This window comes from Pteropus alecto, unplaced genomic scaffold (genome assembly GCF_000325575.1).
Source record: "Pteropus alecto unplaced genomic scaffold, ASM32557v1 scaffold97, whole genome shotgun sequence".
Classification (NCBI taxonomy): Eukaryota; Metazoa; Chordata; class Mammalia; order Chiroptera; family Pteropodidae; genus Pteropus; species Pteropus alecto.
In genome coordinates, this window is record NW_006439713.1 from 916,235 (window position 1) to 921,922 (window position 5,688).

The window sequence follows — 5,688 nt, forward strand, 5'->3', positions numbered from 1 at the left end:
CCCTGGGGAAGACACTGATCTGCCCTGGGTCCTGGGCTCCTCGTGCCCCCGGGATCTGCAGAAAGAAACTCTTCGTTAGGCACAGAGGGCTGGCGTGTGGCACTCCCTGATGGCCCCCTCGGTGTGCCCGGAAGGCCCCACCTGCGGGAGCTGGCTCTCTTCAGAACCGTGTCTACACCTTCCCTTTGCCCCTTCGTTTCCTTCCGTGTTTTGGGAGAGACTTAGAGGCTTCACCCCGTCACGAACAGCTGCAGCTCCTTACACGAGTGTTCTTCCCATTGCTCTGAGTGCGTGTTCATTGAGCATCTACTAAGTGCCGGGATTGGGCTGGACCGTGCACAGCCTGGGCCGGCGGTAACTGCAGACAAAGAAGCCTGGTGCTGTGGGGTGTGACGTGAGCTGAGTCGGGGAAGCCAGGAGCACGAGAACGCAGGAGGGGCGCTCCGCCCAGCCTGGCCAGCACGGCCTTCGGGAGAAGAAGCCCTGGGCTGCGCCTGAAGGACAAGCAGGACCAGGGGGAGATGGGAACGGTGGAAGTGGGCGGGGTTGTGTCGCTCCGAGCAGACGGCGTGTGAGCCAGCGGGGAGGATTCTGGGAAATGCGAGTGGTTCCGAGGGCAGAACACAGAGCACAGGGTGCTGGGCGGTGAGGCAGGCGAGGGGCGGACAGTGGCGTGCTGGTAAGCGCTGGACGACCAGCTGTCTGTGGCCAGAAGCATGTGCCGGCATCTGGACGTTGGTTTATTCCCCGGGTCGTTGTTATACAGGGCGTACAGCACGGAGATTCCACGTAATAATAAATAGTACTTCGTTGTAAATCCCACATGGCCGACTGATTCGCACAGGATGCTTTCACTGATTTTTGCCCAACTCCCGTGTTTGTCGCTACCGATAGCTGCGGCCCAGTTATGATCGGACCGTCTTTCTGCCATTCGCAGCGTGACAGATGCACGTGTGGCGTGCACGTCGCAGAACCTGCTCGTTGACATCTCTGTCACTCTCTTAAGTGTCAGCGACAGCAAGAAAGCACGCCGAGCCCTGATTCACAGCGTGCGCTCGTGCCCATGGCGGAAACACTCCCGTCGTGGCCCGTGTCAAGCTGCCACCGTGATGCTGCTGAGCACAGATTCGGGGAGAGCTGTGAGGTGCTAGAGGTCTGCCATTCAGAGGTAATGCGGGCGCGTGACCCCCCAGGCACGTGAGGTGAGATCATCGGGAAGTGATGACTCCAAGCATTCGTTACCTTTGCTTCAATGTAACTTATTTAATTGTATGTTTATGTAACTTTTTATTAACTGCCATTTAACACTCGGCTCCCGAGAGCTTCGACCGGCCAGGCCAAGGGACGAAGGGAAAGGCGGCCACGGGTGGCACGGATCCGAATGTGTCACCTCAGTCGACACTGCTCCAGGTCCTGACGCTGGAACCTATTTTCTCACAGGGCGAGAGGGGTTCAGGTTGATCAGCTGGCCTGGAAACAGGGATGGGAACCTGGGTTCTCCCATGGCCAGGACCCTGGAGCCGGGCAGCAGAGGCAGAGGGACCCCAGAGCGAGAGAGGCTCCATCCTCCCTTCAGCCTGTGAAGGCGGGGCCCCGCGCCGAGAATGAGGGACCCCAGGAAGCCAGAACAGGCAGAAAGGGAGCCTCCAGAAGGGCCAGCCCTGCCAGCTCCCCGAGTTCAGCCAGTGAGACTCGCGTCAGACTTCCGAGCCCCGGAGGTGTGAGATGACACGTCCGTGCTGTTTTAAAGCACTTTCTACAGTAGCCACGGGAGAGCAGCACAGAACAGCCCTCCGAATCCTATCCCCCTTCTGTGGCCAAGATGACACGTCCGTGTTGTTTTAAACCGCTAAGTGTGTGGCGCTTTCTACAGTAGCCACGGGAGAGCAGCACGGAACAGCCCTCCGAATCCTATCCCCCTTCTGTGGCCACTGTGACCGGCCTGGGGACAGCAGCGGGGGGCCTGGGCAGCCACTCGGCTCCGTGGAGGAAGGGAAAGGACAGCGGTATTGATCTCCCGGGGCTGTCGGAGGATTCGATAAGGCGAATGCGGGCGAAGCCCTGCTGGCTGTGAGCCCTGCTGTCCTCTGCTGCGGCACGAGGGCCAGGAAGGGCCGAGTCCTCGTGGAGCCAGCTTCCCTGGGAAGACTCAGTTCCCTTTCTCCAGAAGCGACAGTGGTTGGAAGCCAGCCAGGTCCGCAGGACAAGGGCTGCTGTGCATTGTTGCCCAACAGATGTGGCTGCAGAATCTGGTCCCTGACTGCGCTTGGCCCCGGGCCAGCAAGGCCACGGCGTGCGGGTTGGCCTTTGTCCTGAAATGACTTGGGAGAAAGCCATCTTTGGGCGTTGCGTCCTTCAAACAGATCGGCAGAGCAGAAAATGCCCCCTTTCTCGGCCACAGCTGGCCTGGGGGGACCAGGCCCCACCCCCGCCTTCAGAGCCCGCATCGGGGTTCCAGTTGAACACTCACGGGGAGGTGCCGCCAGCCTCGCGCGCTTTCTCCCTCGAGAGCAAGTGGACGGGGTGCAGAGCAGGGAGCCGGGGTGCCAGGCTCCCTTTCTGCCTGTGTCCCCGCCCCCGCCCGCCTGGTCCAGCGTGTCCATCTGCAGTGTCATCGGCACACGAGCAGATCTGAGTGCGAGGAGCTGAGGGGCTACCGGCCCCAGGGCAGACGAGGCTCCACTCGCAGAGGCCACCGGAGGGCTCCCCAGGGGGCGGCAGACCTTGGCAGCGAGGGCCAGTCAGCGCTGCCCGGGGTCCTGGCCCGCCTGGCATTTGGCACGGGGTCTGAGGCGTGTGTACCCCACATACCCCTCGGTTGGTTCTGGCGCTAGTGACAGCTGGGAAGGACCCTTCCCGGGTCGGAGTGCCCCTGCATCATCAGCCCATCAGCCATCTCGCAGACGAGGGAGCCTGGCGCCATCCCTGCCCAAGGAGCCTGACTCGGGTTCAGCCACGTGCCGCATCCCCAGATCCAGACCCGGGAAAGGCTCCCCCGACCCAGGAGCCGGACGCCAGCGGAGCCCAGCTCCCTGCCTCGCGGTCCAGGGTCACAGGTTTCACTGGCTGCGAGGCTGCTCCTTGCTGGAAGGAGGTGCCGGCTGGCCTTCTCTCCACGTGCTTTTCTCCAGGCCTCCCTTGGGCCTGGCCTCATCCCTGCCCTGTCACCACCCAGGGTCGTGATGCTGAGCGCCCGGCAGGCTGGCTCTGTCTCTACTCGCCCCCTGTGTCTGGTCTCCCAACAACTAGCCTCTGGTCTTCCCTCCGTCTGCTCATCTGAGGCCACAGAACCTTCTGAACTCCATCAAAGAAGGAGGGTAAAGCCACGGGGAGGAGGCAGGGGCGTCTTGCCTGAATTTTCTAAATATTCTAAGATAGTTTTTACAGAACATTTCTTCCGACGCTATCAAGCCCAGCCACAGTGCGCGTGTGGACTGGAACCCTGGGAGCAGCCTCGGGCCGTGCCCTGGGCGCCTCTCTCCTGCCTGGACCACAGTCTCTCGCTGCCCTGTGGCTGGGCGCCCCCCGCCCTGTCCTCTCTGGTCTCCTGTGACACGATGTGGAGACTCAGCATTGTCCTTAGGGCTGACGCCCCAAACGCAGAGTCACTCCGCAGAGGCGTTGTCCAACTCACGGGGCCGTGGCCGGGGGCCGCTCGCGACCTCACAGACGGCTCCAGAGAAGCATGACGTCGGCGACTTGGAGGCAGTTTCCCACCAGAAGCTCTGCACAGTGATTTTCTCTCTCTCGGTTCCTCGGGGTTTTGGTGTTTCTCTGCAATACCTGGGCACCAGCTTTGTCAACAAGAAACGCACACATGACAGGTCCGGCCAGCCGTGGGGAGGGGACCTAGCTGGACTGCGTGCTAGTGAGCCGAAGCTGAGGACCGGGAGCTGGACATGGCCACGGAGCCTGGCAGGGGCACCGATGGTGGCTCCTCCTTGTCGGGCTTCGGAGGTCGTGAAACGGGGGACAGATGCCTGCACGAAGATGAGAAATACAGCTCCCCGGAGACTGGAGGTTTCCCGCCTTAAATCAAACCCTGGATACACGCACTAAACCCCGTGTCCGCCAGGCGCTGAAATGCCCCAGTCGCCATGGTTACCGGCATGTTTATTTTGCTGAGCTCCCGGCAATTAAGGCTGCTCTGAAGAGAATATTGGTATAAGCACTTGGAGACGTGTGTGAAATGCGATGCAGCCTGAACGGTGGGGGTGAGCCTCCTGACCGCACGCTCCCGTCACCCCCTCTGCTGGCACTGGCTGATTCACAGGGCTGGGGTTAGGGAGACCCCAGCCGAGTCCCCGGCCGCCCAGCCCAGCGCCACCCAAGTCTCAGGGCGATTTCCCTGCTCTGTGGGGACACCAGAGCTGGGGGTGGTGAGGGGCTGGCCTCCCGGTGGCCAGGGCCCCTCTCTCGAATCCAGTACTCTGAGGCCCACGGGCACCCCCAGACACACGCGTGCCCTCTGTACCACACGCCGCTGTGTAGCAAAGGGTTAACTCAGTGGTCCTGGCTCTTCAAACCCTGCCCCTTCCCCAAAAGCACTGGGTCCTGCGTGGTCCCAGGACGGGGCACTCCTGGGCCCTGACAGCCATGCTGACAAGCTGTCCGTCGGGGGACCTCTGTGTCCCAGGGGGCTCCTGAGCGCAGAACACACCCTCATGGCTCCTGACAAGTCAATATATGATTTACGGAGGCTAATTTTTTAAAGACCATTTATTTTCTGTAAGTATCCTCAGCTCGCGAAGATCATTCATGTATATTTTGCACATAGCTGGGGACTTCTAACAGTCTTTCGAGGGGGCCTTTGAGTTCGATAAACTCCAGCGACGAAACCCTCATAACCAGTCGATCCCGTGAATCAAAGCTCCTTGGGCGTTTTAAACTGTACTCACAAATTCAGTCGGTTGGATTTTCTTCGCCCGGGGCCACAGCCGCACAGCGCGTGCAGTGTGTAGCGACGTCAGTGACGAAGCGTGGGGCGGGCGGCCCAGGCCGGGCCCGCCAGCGGTCTGTTGGCGTTTCCTCCGATTCTCTCACACCTTTCAACGTGGACCTGGCGACGCAGTTTCAACTAGAATCAGCTCTCCCGAGGGATAAACTCGGAAAAGGCACCGTGGGAGCCTCTGATGTGCCTTCATCCCCCAACCCTGTGAACGCTGCAAAGCGCACACTCAGACTGCTCCCCAACGTCATGGAAAGTGTCCCCGTGATGGCTCTGATTCAGTCTGCACCCGAGTCTGGTTCTAAATGTGCCCGGAGTTAAAAGGTTTCTCGCTGCAGACATCGTGCCCCCACCAAGCTGGAAGTGGGAGGGGCCTCGGTCTCGACCCGAGACCTGGGAGGGCATCTATTCTGGATGGTTCTATTAGGCCACTGGCGAGAACGTGCGTGACGTCTTTCAGAGGAGCTGGTCTCCCAGGCCATGTCCCAGGGTTCAGGTGCAGAGCCAGGAAGCCCCGGGAGCTGAAGGCCGAGAAGCCCAGGGTCGGAGTGGATGGTGGACAAGCGAGGGACAGCCACCTTGATGCTGAGGCTGCCTCCTCCCCCAGCCCCACGCGGGAGTCGGCCTGGCTGCAGGCCAGCAGGTGAAGGGGGCACCTGGCAGAGAACACCCTGCAGGCTGGGAGGTGTTGCCATCACGTCCATACCCAGCACCTGCCTCCTTCTGGGCGTTGGGTGGGA